At 42.9% G+C, this 13509-nt stretch overlaps 1 long non-coding RNA gene across 1 annotated transcript in view; it reads right to left on the reverse strand.

Annotated features, from left to right (window-relative positions):
* The window catches only part of LOC133073869 (uncharacterized), a 41331-nt gene extending 37044 nt beyond the window's left edge, over window positions 1–4287 (reverse strand). Inside the window, exon 1 of the long non-coding RNA XR_009697057.1 lies at window positions 4257–4287. This is a non-coding gene — a long non-coding RNA (uncharacterized LOC133073869). The remainder of the gene's footprint in view (window positions 1–4256) is intronic.
* Between the last annotated feature and the right edge of the window lie 9222 nt (window positions 4288–13509).

The following is a 13509-nucleotide window of genomic DNA, read 5'->3' on the forward strand; positions in this document are numbered from 1 at the left end:
CTACTCCACTCTTCTTCCCTTTTTATTTTTGCAGCCTCCCTGTTTCCACTGGCCATTTTACTCATTTTCTTTTCATCCTTCAAGCCATAATCAGCTTCACTGGACTCCACAAAATATCTTAAGCTATCTTTGGTTGAGAGGTTGAGAAAGGGAAGAAAGAAGTGAAACAAGGAGAAAGAGGAAAGGAAACTACCTTATTTAAGAAGCTTAAACCAATGTACTTTCATAGATTTAAACAAAACTACGCTCCATAGGAAAATTTCATTTGTGCAGCATGGTACAGACGAATGACATTACCAGTTGTCAGTGGCCATTTTTTAGCCACTGTGCCATGTTTGCTGTGATCGTGCATAGATGTGGGGGTACTTTATGAACCCTCTTGACTCCGTTTTGTCCAGAGAGTACAAAGGCCATGGGACTGTTGGAAGGGCTGGTAAGTAGACGCATATGGCTGTGATGGAAACCAAAGTAGAGAGAATAAACATTTTAAATGAGGAGAAAATGATGAGAGTTGCATGTGTGTAAGGGATGAGTTGTTTCCCAGAAGGAATAGTTCTGAAGGACAAAGAGAATCAGACAGCAATTGAAGAACTGGGCTTTTGCAATCAAGGGTAATCAGCAAGAGATGAGGCACGGTGATTAACAAAATGGAAAGCCTTGCCCACAGAGATAGATGATCAGAATCAACACAGATGTCCTTTAGCCCGTGTTAATTCAGGAGAAGGCCAAGAGTTTGTTTGAGAACTTAAAGGCTAAATATGTTTGTGGTAGACCAAGGCTGGGCCTGCCTACAAAATAAGTGGAAAACTCCTACACCCTGCCGCCCAGGTGTAGATAAGGAGCAACTGCCCCAGGCTGGGCACAGCAAGCATTTCAAGGTCTGGAATCTGGACATTAGCCTGCATGAAATGGCTTACTGAGTAACTACATTTTTGCCTTATATGGTAGCATAAATTGTTTCTGGTTGCTAGCGTGTCTGGAGGTATGAAAGATATTGAGCCCACACTTCTGGGCTCCCCTGACCTCCCAGACATCTCAGTCTCTTCGGGCTGCCGAGACGAAAAAATTTATGATGTCTCTGTGAAAAACAAGGGAGGCAATAGACAGCTGCATCTGCCTTACCTCATGTCTATCCTTTGTACTGCTCACATGCTGCTTTGGAAGGAAACCAAAGTGTAGCATCTTTGAACTGAACTCAGGGTGTTACTCTCACCCGTTCTCTCACCTAGACCAGACTCCACGTTCTGACTCCGCATGGGGTGAAAGTACTGCTAAGGGAGCTCCTGTTAAAAGCCACGAGTGGCCCATTAGTTTAAGGCCGGGCCCCATCTGCACTGTCAAATCACTAGGTAAGTGCAGATATTATATCTGCAGAGGTCAAGGGATTACCGCCTCGAAAGGTTTTCAAGGATCTATTCTGGTGGAGAAAATGCCTAGTAGCACACATGCGTCAGGAGAGACAGGACAAGTGATTTAAGTTTTGAGAACCGTCTAACTCCTATTAGATAGAAATGTGCTTATTTATTATAAGCTTAAATTCTCAGTCACATTAGACAGTGGCAATGGGGCCCAAATCCCACCTGCTTGGCATCTCCCTTTCCCTCTGAAAGTCTCTCTCCAGGCACCCTTACAAACCCCAGGCTCCTTTCAACATAATATGAACAGCACTGCCTAACTTTATTCAATATTAGTAAGTTACAGTACAAATTGGGGCATTTTTAACCATGGAAGAGAACACTGTTGTTAATGATGCCAAACCATAGACCTAACTTGGGACCATCGTGGGAAAACTGGGATTACAGTCACCCTGTAGATGTCCTAATTCCAGTATTTGCCTGCTGAGGCTCCTTCTGAAGAGATCCTGTTCTGTTCACAACCCCTGCTGGAGAGGCAGGTCGTCAGGCTGACCCTAAACCACAAGACTGAATTCTAGTTGAGCATATGACCCAAGGCTGGTAAACAACCCTAGGCTAGTGACTCTGGGAGACCTTGGGGCTTGGGTGGACACGACAACCCTGGTCAAATGGATTCTCTCCTTCATAAATCAGAAATACTGACCAAAAGAAGCTGAGGGGGTGTGATGACTCTATTTTTTCTGCCTCCACACTGTTAACATGGAGAACAAGCACTGCCATTGTCAGTAAGTAACGTCTGTCATTACACTGCAACAATTCTCCACTGCTTAGGGAGTGGGGCAGGGAAGTGGCAGTGTAAAAGTCTCCGGCAATGTCTGCTAAAATCACAAACGTACACGTCCTTGACCGAGTAACTCCAAGTCTAGAAATTTATTGGATATCCTTGCACATTTGCAAAGTGATATGTTATTCACTGTGTGGGTGTAAGTGTGTGCGTGCTAAGTTGTGTCCAACTCTTGGCGACCCTGTAGACTGTCAGGCTCCTCTGTCCATGGGATTTCCCAGGCAAGAATACTGGTGTGGCCTGTCATTTCCTTCTCTAGGGGAGCTTCCCAACCCAGGGATTGAAACCATGTCTCCTGCATTGTAGGCAAATTCTTTTGCCATTGAGCTATTGGGGAAGCCCTGGCATTTTATAATAGGTGCCAGAGATATGAACAGTTTACTGAAATATATGAAAGACACAGGAATACCTTTGATTCCACCAGATTTTCATAAAGATTAATACTGATTCAGTGAATCCCCTCCCCAAACCATTTTGTTTTTAATGCCTGAGGTCATATAGCTGGACTTATTATATTATTCCTTTTGCTTAAACCTGCTTATGCAGTGAGGGTTTCCCAGGTGCCTCAGGGGTAAAGAATCCGCTTGCCAAGCAGGAGACACAGGTTTGATCCCTGGGTCAGGAAGATCCCCTGGAGATGGAAATGGCAACCCACTCTAGTATTTCTGCCTGGGAAATCTCATGGACAGAGGAGTTTGGCAGGCTACAGTCCATGGGGTCACAATGAGTCAGATACAACTTAGCACTTAAAACATTACCACTACCACTTGTGCAGGGAACAGAATTATCACCATACAGAAAAACATAGAGAGTCTGTCCTCCACCATCAAGAGGAAACTGCATTGTTTTGAGGATTTAACAACTATTGTAACTATTTTATTTGTTCTCTTAGTGACTTAAAGCAATGTCAAGAAGACTATGCTTTCATGCCAGTGTGTATTCTTTAATATTTCAAGTAGTGTTTGTGATGCTCAACAGTCTTTAAGATGGACTGTGAACATATCAGAATACAATTATAACTGGAACAACTTCTTGTGAAGTTCCTTTGCTTATATGAGAAATGGTTCAAATATGATAGTATACAGTTGCTTAATTACTCTTTGTTTTCATTTTTTATGAAATGCTTCTCTCTGGTTTATGATGTTGTGAGGTAATTTTACCATTAGCATCTACACAAACACACAGATATCCCAACTACTTATCACATTTCTAAGATAATTTTTCCCCTGGGTAAGATAAGACTTAAATTTTGAAAGAAGAGGGAATTCATGGGCTCTCTGCTAGAATTACAGAATATTTGTTGTGGAAATGGTTTTACAGAATATTTGTCTAAAACTTTCATTTTGTAGATAATGAAAAATGAGACCCCAGGAGGCAAAATTACATACCCAATATCACACAGATGGTCAGAGAGGCAGGATTGGAATCCATTTCTTCTAACTTTCAGGTTGAGATTTCGTAGACTGATCAGAAGGCGCAAACCGTTAAACAATTTGGATTAAAGGTGCTACTTGGAACCCATGTTCCCTTGTTCCTGGTGATTTTCTGCCCCCTCCTGTCTCCTTATCAGTACTTTTGGTTGAAATGTATAGCCTAGACGCTTCTGTGTCTTTCACCTTCCTGCAGCCTTTCTTTTATCCTTCCCCAACTCCACTCCAGTTCTCATGCGTACTGCTGCTTCTTCCTACTGAGCAAGGATTTTACAAATCTGCTCAAAATTCAAAGGAAGTCACTGAGAGAAGCATTATGTAATACAGAAGACTAATAGTTAAAAATGTAGACAGCAATGGAAGAGAGGTTTTTATTTCTTTTATTTCTTATTCACATTAAGTGAATAATCTTGGTTGGAAGATGGGAAAGCTTAGTAGCAGGGTTTTCAGCCTTTGAATAATAACCATCTAGTGCACTATGAATCACCAAACCTTACAACCGCCTTTGTATAAAGTGAAGCTTAAAATCCATAGGAAAAATAAGAACTATGATTTAAAAGATTGCCCTTTAAGCCTATAAAACAACTAACATTTTTTATAGTTCTTTACAGTTTATAAAACACTTACACATTCCTATTCCTCTTTGGGTTTCAATCAGGTGAGCTCAGTAAGGCAATCTGTGTTGTTATCTAGAGGAAAAACAGAGATTCAAAGTTAGACAGAGTTACCCAGGGGAGACTCAAATCCTAGTCTTCTAATTCTATAAATCCCATGTTCCTATCATCTCACCATTCTGTCTCCCAAAAAGTCTAACCACAAACCCTCACAATTTAGAAATTGAGGAAATTGGACCAAATCTGTTTAGAAGGTACGATAGTTAATTTAACGTACCATCTGCAACAGGTCCAGGCTGCTGTGCAAGCTGCTCTGCTGTTTGGGCCAAATGATCCTGGAAGGTTATATGGATAATAGTTTAAGGGACTATTTCCTGGATGCTGTGGCAGATGAGATCAGAGCACAAGGCACAGACATGCATGGTGGAGAGAACCTGGTTGGTCTGAGATAGTATAAATATGAGAGTATGCACTTGCTTACTTGTTCATTTTTATGAAATGCTTCTCTCTTTACATACATACTGACAGAGATTTTACTGATGAGAAAGCTGATATCTAACAGAGAGCTGCCTCATTTAAAACCCCAATATGAGACTTCTCTTCCTGCTCACAAGACCTAAAAAGGCCTCCTTCTGCCCAATTCATCTTTGGGCCTGAAGGAGCAAAGAAGAACATTCCCTTCAGGACAGCTCAGTCCAAAGAAGGGGAGGTGCTGGGCTACTCATGAGCTGTTACTCTTTCCTAACTCAGATGTTGAGAGAGAAGCCAGGATTATTACATTTATTGAGCTCCCACCACACAGAAGGAGACATCAGGAGTGGAAAGACATGTTCCTCCTTACTAAAGTTAGGGAAGATTTCAAGACTTAATGTAGGTGAAATACGTAGGGCCTGGTCCAGAGTCAGTACTTAACCAATGCAAGTTGTGTTAATTAGAAATTCACAGACTCATTTCTGATTCCAGCTCCTCCATTAACTGTGTGTTTTAAGGCAAGAAGCCACATCTGTCTGGTTCACTGTTGAATGCCCAGAACCAAGATTGGTGCCTTGTACAGCACCTGTAATTATAATAACAATAATTAAAAAAATAAATTATCCTCTTGGAATTTGTTTCCTCGTCCATAAAATGAGGAATTTGATGTCTTGATGATACTTAAGTTTCTTCTTTGCTCTATCGATCTAACTCTATAAGAGGGAGTTGCAGCAAATCTAATACAGCTATTTTGTTTGTTTTAAAAAAATATATAAAAGGATTTGCTGCCAGCATCTAGTCTATGTATATTGAATCCCAATATTTTGAAAGAGCAAATTCACTTAGAATAGCAACATATGTATAATTCTTTAATAATGTTGGGGTTAATTAATTTTACTCTACCTTCCAAGTATCCCAATTTTAGTAATAGTGCCAGTATTTTCTTTTATTCTTTACAATTTTTCAAAAAACTTTCATTTGGGGTACTAAAAAGCTTAACCTTATTAGTAAAGTGTCCACAGCTATGCTACTATAAAATCTTCTCACTTTAAAAGTTTAGGATTTTATGGAACAAATCCAATGTTGCCAAGCATTCAGATAATTGTTTTAGAAAATAATCTCTTCCTTGCTCACCAAACCAAAATCAAAACCATCCTCCAACTGTTACCATGTGAGAGATGAGAAAACAGGCTCAGGTAGTAATCTTGATCTTCTGAGCCACCAGGGAAGCCCCAGCAATATGACCAGGGCACAAAGTCAGTAAATGGCTGAATCTAGTTCTGCATTTTTTTAAGGTGGCTTTGTATCTTATTAATATCTTATCAAGCAATTGGTACTTATAATCATGTGTCCCATTGTTCGCTATACCACTAGAAATTTAACATGGTCTGGAAGAGAATGCGCACTGAACATAGTAGAATTTAGAAATTTTTCATTAGAAAATATAAAGTTCCTTATTTACATTTGAACTGATTTGCCAACAAGGACAAATATCATAAGTCTAAAGTGAACAGACGTAAACCTGAAATTATCACAACATTGTTAACTGGCTATACCCCGACACAAAATAAAATGATGGCACTAAAAATTTGTTTTTTAATTAAAGTGAACTGCCTCAAAAGGCAGTGAAAAATATCACAGTAGGTGACTGAATTCAGCAACTTCAAAAACAAAGTTTCTTCAAGACTCAGATCTCCTTTTTGCCCTGCTGTTTCAGTTTGGAGTCTAAAAGACTATCTATCTACTTTGTGTCTGACTTATTTTCCTGTCAGACAGGAACTGGAATTTGAACTTTGCTCTCCAAAAGCCAAAGGCCAACTAATTTAGAAGGAGACTCTCAAAATCAATGATGGTTTCTTCTAGTTTCATTAGTTCTGTCTAAAGTGATTAAAGGATTTGATTCCCAGATAGCCATGAAACTTACTGCTATTTTTACAAATCACATTAATTTCTATACTTAATTCTGATCACTTGTGGCATTCCTGAGGCAAGTCTGGATTCATGCAGCATTCCAACCCCAGTGCCTTTTCAAGTTTCCAACAAAATCCTGTGCCAGTGAGTGATGATACCTTTATTGTAGTAGCCCCAAGGTGTGGAAGTTGTTTCCTGTGGCCTAGACTCAGCCCAACCCCTCCACTTGTTGAAACATCTGCAAATACTTTGTTCATTTCAGAGGCATTTGACCACAGCTAGCCTTCCATCTGGATCACTTCCTCTTTCCTGATTGCTCAAGTAAAGCATCAATAATCTGGGAAGATACTCAGCAAGAGAGAAACTGGGAGGGCCTAGGGATTAGATTGAAGTGCTTGGAGCTTAGTTCTTAGGAGTTTTCTCTCATACTCATTCATTAATTGATTCATTCAATCATCACCATTTATTGGGTGATACTAGCGATACAAATATCAACAAGAAGCAGTCTCTGTCCTGAAACAGGAAACAATATTGCATGTTACATTTATTGTCTCAAGTAAGGAATTATATTAATCAGTTTATAATAATAACCTGTATTTACTAGGTGTCTTCTATCTGTAAAGTTCCACAATTGCTTTTATTCTTATTTTCAGTAGGTATAAGGTTTATAGAATCTTTTATCTGTTTGCCCACTTTGAAACTATATAAAATTGAAAGCAATACTCTCTAAAGGGTTTTGTATAATAATCATTAATTAATTTAAGGAATATACTAGTTTTTACTTGATGTGTGAAATGATAAATTGTGTACCTTTGAGTAATCACATTCCTTAATATGTTGCATTTGCTTTAACATTTCTATTTGTTAAAAGTATTAATACAAAACTATCTGCTTAACTATTAATAGAAAAAGACTATATTTTAAAAGATTTTAATGCAGTTGGATTATTCTTGTGCTCTTACATGTTTTAAAAACATAAAATTCCATGTTTTAAAAATATATCTATATTGTGCACACATTTGCACATTTTAATAAGTTTTTTATAATCAAACCATACAAAGATCTAATTAACTCATCCCAGGAGTTGCTGAGCAATAATTATACCTTCAAAGTACCAGAAGATTTAAGGCGTATACAGGGCGGGACCCATCCACCCAAGATTTCAAAACCACAAGGTTCTTCAGGTCCTGTTGGGGCTTATCTATTTGCACGTCTTCCCCTGCAGGAGTTTGGACTAATCAGGTCACTACATCTTGACTGTAGTCTCTACCACTCATTGTTTGCAACATGAAGTGGTGTCAACAGACCACAGGGAAGTTAGCAACCGGCAATGAAAAGGCTAACAGCAAGGCTGTGCCCAGGGTTCAGCAGGACATATATCCTATGTCAAATCATCTGATATCAAATCCAACAGATGAGCTCAGCCAAAAGGTGGAGCCACGTTGTCTGATGGTACTGTGTCCTTGGGTTGCAATGCAGTACTGAGCAAACTGTTGCACGTTGACAGTTCTTTCAGTTTGCTAAAATGGAAAAGTCAGGTTGTTTCTCCAGCACTGTTTGCGTTTTGCTGCAAAACATTTCATACAGCGTTCATGTCTCAGCTAATCGTCATTGATCCAGATATTAATTGGTCATCTTGGAAGCAGACAGGGCTTCCTAGGTGGCGCTAGTGGTAGAGAATCTGCTTGCCAATGCAGGAGACAGGGGTTCAACCCCTGGGTTGAGAAGATGCCCCGGAGGAGGGCATGGCAATCCACTCCAGTATTCTTGCCTGGAGAATCCCATGGACAGGGGAGCCTCGAGGACTACAATCCATACGCCGCAAAGAGTCGGTCGTGATTGAAGCGAGCTAGCATGCAGCACGCACGGAAGCTGACAGGAGTTGGTTCATTTCTCCTTCAGCTTTGGCTTCTTCCCATCCCCCAGTGTTCCCTGTCTGGAGACTCATAACAGAGTAGTGCTATTAAACACAGCATGAAAATGCTTTTCAAAGGGCAGATGAGAGCTAGGTGCCTGAGAACTCGGAAGAACAGAGAGAGTCCCTGAGCCCTATGGTACTTTGTTCAAATTTTTTAAAAAAGACACTACTTCCTGAGATGGGTGACATGTATCTTAGCAGGTAAAGTTAGAGGCTGGAGTTCAAAGCCTACCCACCTCCTCTGCCAGGCACCATTATGCAGTCAACACACTGCACATGTATACGGTGGTCTGGCAGAAAGGGTATCAGAGACTTCCAATCATAGATGAGAGCACTAAGAAAAGATTAAGGCAACTTTGATATGAAGAATAATGGAAAACAGGCAGTATTGGGTGGTTCTGTCTTATGATTTTCTAAGTAGAAGAGGCTGATTAAGTATGGTATCTGCCTTCTGATTCAACTTAAAACTACCATTTTCTGGTGACTCCTTTCCTCTCAGGAGATTTCTTCTAAAAGTTGAGATGAGGAGCAGGTTTTACTTGTACACAAAGATGTACATACTATATTCCTATTCCTAAGGTGGTCTGCATTTAAACAGAGGCAAAAACATTTAAAAATTGGTCACTGCTCTGTCCCCAACACCTAGAGCAATACCTGAAACACAGTAGGTCCTTTAATATGTTGATTAAATATATCTCTAATCCCAGACATTCAGTCACTGAGAATCAGGAAGCAAGAGGTATCTTGCTTTCAAGACTCCACAGATCAAATTAGAAAAGTCATCAAAATTAGTTTTCTCTTAGGCACTTCATAGGCCAGAGGTCTCAACTCTCTTATAAAATAACATCACCATAAATACTACTCCAAATAATACCAATTATTTAAAACATCCCTTGAACATCACCAACAATAAAGCCAAACATTTTATATAAGGATGCAGCCTATATATAGTTCAGTGCTTGATAAGACTGTGAAAAGTGTGAAAGTGTTAGTTGCCCAGTCATGTGAATCCATGGACTGAAGCCCACCAGGTTCCTCTGTTTATGGAATTCTCCTGGCAAGAATACTGGAGTGGGTTGCCATTCCCTTCTCTAGGGGATCTTCTGGACCCCGTGATCGAACCCAGTTCTCCAGCAATGCAAGCAGATTCTTTACTCTCAGAACCAGCAGGGAAGCCTGCTTGATAGACTAAGTACAAACAAAAAGTTGGTGGCAAAGATGCTTATAAATATTACTTTTTACTTTGTAATTTTATATATGGGGTTGCATAATCACAGTGTATTATTTATAATTGAATGTTATCACCTTCCACCAAAGGTTTCAAAGCACCTTTGATAAGGTATAGGCCTCCCTACACATCTGGTGAAATAGGTATGCTATAAGCATTATTTCCATCAAACCAGGATTACACATGAGTCAAGGGCAGGGCTGTATTACTCACTCAAGACACTAGTTCAGGGTTCTAACCCTCGGAGGACTGACTACACATTCATTCATTCATTCCTTTCTTCATTCAAAACATTAATTTGATGCCCTTTGGGAGGCACTTAGGCTCAAGTCCCTATTTCCTCACTGAACTTGCATCATATGAACATTACAATCTGTTAAAAAAAATTGTCATAACATTTAAAATTTTCCTGCACATGGTGATTAATCCTAATTGTTTCATAGTGACATACCTACCAGTGAGTCACATGTATACTGAGGGAATGACCGAAATACAAAAAAATTTAAAGATCACTTCTTTCTTACGTATGGATGTTAATCATGTGTCTATAATATAAGGCCTTTTTTTTTTTTTTTTAATGTTTGCCTGGTGCAACTAAATACTTGGCGATTTCTGTGTCTAATTATAAGTTTCCGCTGTGTGTTGTAGCTGAGTTGGTACAAGACATTCAAAACCATGAAATGATGAATGTAATGGCTTCCTCGTGTCATGATCTCAATTTTTTTTTCAGTTCATTTGTCCTTTTAGGTAATCATACTGTTTGTACTCTGACTCTCCTACTGAATTTACAATTATCGCTCTTGCCAAACCATGCCTCCAGACTTGACTGTATAAATTAAATGTGTATTCCTATGCATGCATATGCAAGCCGTGTGCACTGCCTGTTGAACGAAGTAATATAAGCAAATTAAAGGCACATTTTAATGACCTTTGAGTTTCCGTGTTACAGTGGTTTTTAGACAGTTACCTACTGGGCAAAGTATAAGACAAGTGATTCACAGAGGTCATTATCAGTGTGCGCCTCGCAAACCGGCTTGCTCGAGGAATCCAGCCCCCTAACTGTGCAAGCTGCATTCTCCACGGTGTTCTTCTCTGGCTCCCCGTCCCCTAGAAGCGGCTGATTCACCCCCAGCTCCCTCTGCCGGAGCTGGCGTGCGGGGCGGTGCGGCCAGGCCGCCGGGGCAGGGCGGGCGCGCAGCCGACGCCGGGCTGCGTGACAGGCCGCACTTCCCAGCCCGACCCTGTGGTAACTGCCTGAGCTCATCGCCGCTCGTCACGACACGCGCTGCTTCGGCTGCACGCGGCGTAGCGTGAGAGGCGCCGGGGCTGCGCCCATCCCGGAGCCTGCGTGCGGACGCGCCCCACCGCCCCTCGGAGGCCCAGCCTGCCTGTCACCACGCCACCGCCGTTCTCCGGCTGCAGGAAGACGGCCCCCGGACGTCAACAAATAACCTGACCTCCCAGGCGGTAGCCTTCTTTCTTTTCAGCCTCGGAGGGCCCTGTCCCCTCAGCGCCCCCTGACACACAGCTGCCAACCCCCTCAGTGTCGCCTGGGTAACTCGCCTGGCAGCACCTCTTGCCTCCCGTGCGCCCCGAGTTCCCGGCAGCAAAGGCTGCGGTGGGGTACGGGGGGTGGAGGGCGCGGGACCCTCTTCCCGGGGCGCAACACCCGGAGGGGGCAAGGCCGCCAGCCTGCTGTGGTTGCCCGGGCAAGGCAGGCGGCGAGCAAGCGTCGGGACCGCTCAGGCAGCCGAGAACGGCCCGCGGAGGCGACTCGTGACTCCTTGCCCGCGTTCCCCTTCGCCCTCGTCCCGCCGCCCGAGCTCTTTGCCTTACAGCAGCGGAGCTGGGTACTTTTCGGCGTTAAAATAAGGGCATTAGCCGCTCGGGCTCAAGTTGGCGGCGGGGGCAGGGCGGAATCAGGGATTCCTCACGGGATTAGGCGGCCGGGCCGGCACGCGAGGCGGGCGCAGGGCCCGCCAGGAAGCCCGGGTTAGCGCGGAAGCGGCGAGCGCAGGCAGCGGGGGCGGGGCCGCGGGTTGCGTGACCCGCCGCCCGGCGGCCGCACGCACTTCGTGCCCCGGGCAGCCCTCCCAGCCCCGCTCGTCGCCGCCGCCGCGGGGCGGGAGCGCAGGTGCAGGAGGGCGGTGCCGGGTTTCCACTTTTACAACCGCAGCGGGGAGGGGAGTCACGCTATATTTCTGGGACAGGGAGTGAGTTCACCCGGGAGGACACGGCGTCTCCTTGTTATCGGAACCTGGGTAACATTCAGTAATAAAACCCGCTCAGACAGGATGTATTAAACGAACTGGGAACCAGAGCTGCTCTATCAATAAGCAGTCGTTCGGGGAAGCTTTCCAAGGAAAGCTTTACATTTAGAGGCTCGGCACACAGGTGCCTTCTTGTGACATGCTTACAGAGGAAGGAACCAGAGCGAGGACGGCGGCTTTGGGACGCAAGTTTTGTGCACTCTGCACAAAGATTAATAACAGAGTCGTGATGCTGGGCAAACTATCATTCCTCCTAGAAGCGTTCTTGCCAGTGCTTTATTTTGCAAGAAGTGAGAGATGCCTGGTTTTAATGGCGTACAAACGGGAGAGACCTCTTGCATGGCGACTCAAGCTGCTGCTAAGTCGCTTCAGTCGTGTCCGACTCTGTGCGACCCCATAGACGGCAGCCCACCAGGCTTCTCCGTCCCTGGGACTCTCCAAGGCAAGAATACAGGAGTGGGTTGCCATTTCCTTCTCCAGTGCATGAAAGTGAAAAGTGAAAGTGAAGTCGCTCAGTCGTGTCTGACTCTTAGCGACCCCATGGACTGCAGCCTAGCGGGCTCCTCCGTCCATGGAATTTTCCAGGCAAGAGTACTGGAGTGGGTTCCCATTACCTTCTCCGGAGACTCAAGGGTCCAAGGATATTTTTTAAAAGAAAAAGAAAAAATAACTGACGTATCAGAACACCACAATCCAACTTCCTTATAAAGATCATGTGGGGGGAAATATTTTTTTCATTCAGATATGTTTATATATTTCAAATGTTTGTAGACATGTAGATAAGTCAAGATTCAAGGGCAAAACAAAAATACACCAAGACAGCTTAACACATAAAACCACTTGGGTCGGCTGAAAAAATTACATGTTAGCTTATTTATCTAAAATTTCATTTGGTGGATCTACGCTCTTGTTTATTTTCTGATTATTACCTTTGGGCCAGTGGTGCCTAGTTTCATGCTCACTTTTATTACACAAGTAGCACACCCTCATGTAAGAGGGGCTTCTCCGGGGTTAGGGTACCTACATAAACTCCCAGAAGGCTCTTTCAGAATACACATGTTCACCTCTCAACTTACTACATGTGGAAAGATAGCAAGATTGTTTAATTTTAAAGTATTCTCCCAGTTAACTCAGATTCTCACTTCTGTAGGTAAGAACATTCATTTTATTTGCCTAGCACTCTTCCTTTCTTCTGGGGCAGAACCGCCCCTTCTCGGATTCTCCTGTCTCTTCTCTTTGAAATGTGTAATTAGACAGGGAGGTACCATCCTGTATAGCCTGGCCTCCCTGGGAACCACAATTGGTCATGAGACTGGTACCTGACTCCTCCTGGTTTCAGTGATTTGATCAAGGGATTGGGGTATAACTCAAGGTGTGCTAAACAGTCTTTTCCTGGAATTTTTCTAACTGGAGGTTGGGAATAAAAGTCTCATTTCCTCTTGGTTTCAAAATGGTTATCAGCCACCAC

Source organism: Dama dama, chromosome 19 (genome assembly GCF_033118175.1).
Source record: "Dama dama isolate Ldn47 chromosome 19, ASM3311817v1, whole genome shotgun sequence".
NCBI lineage: Eukaryota > Metazoa > Chordata > Mammalia > Artiodactyla > Cervidae > Dama > Dama dama.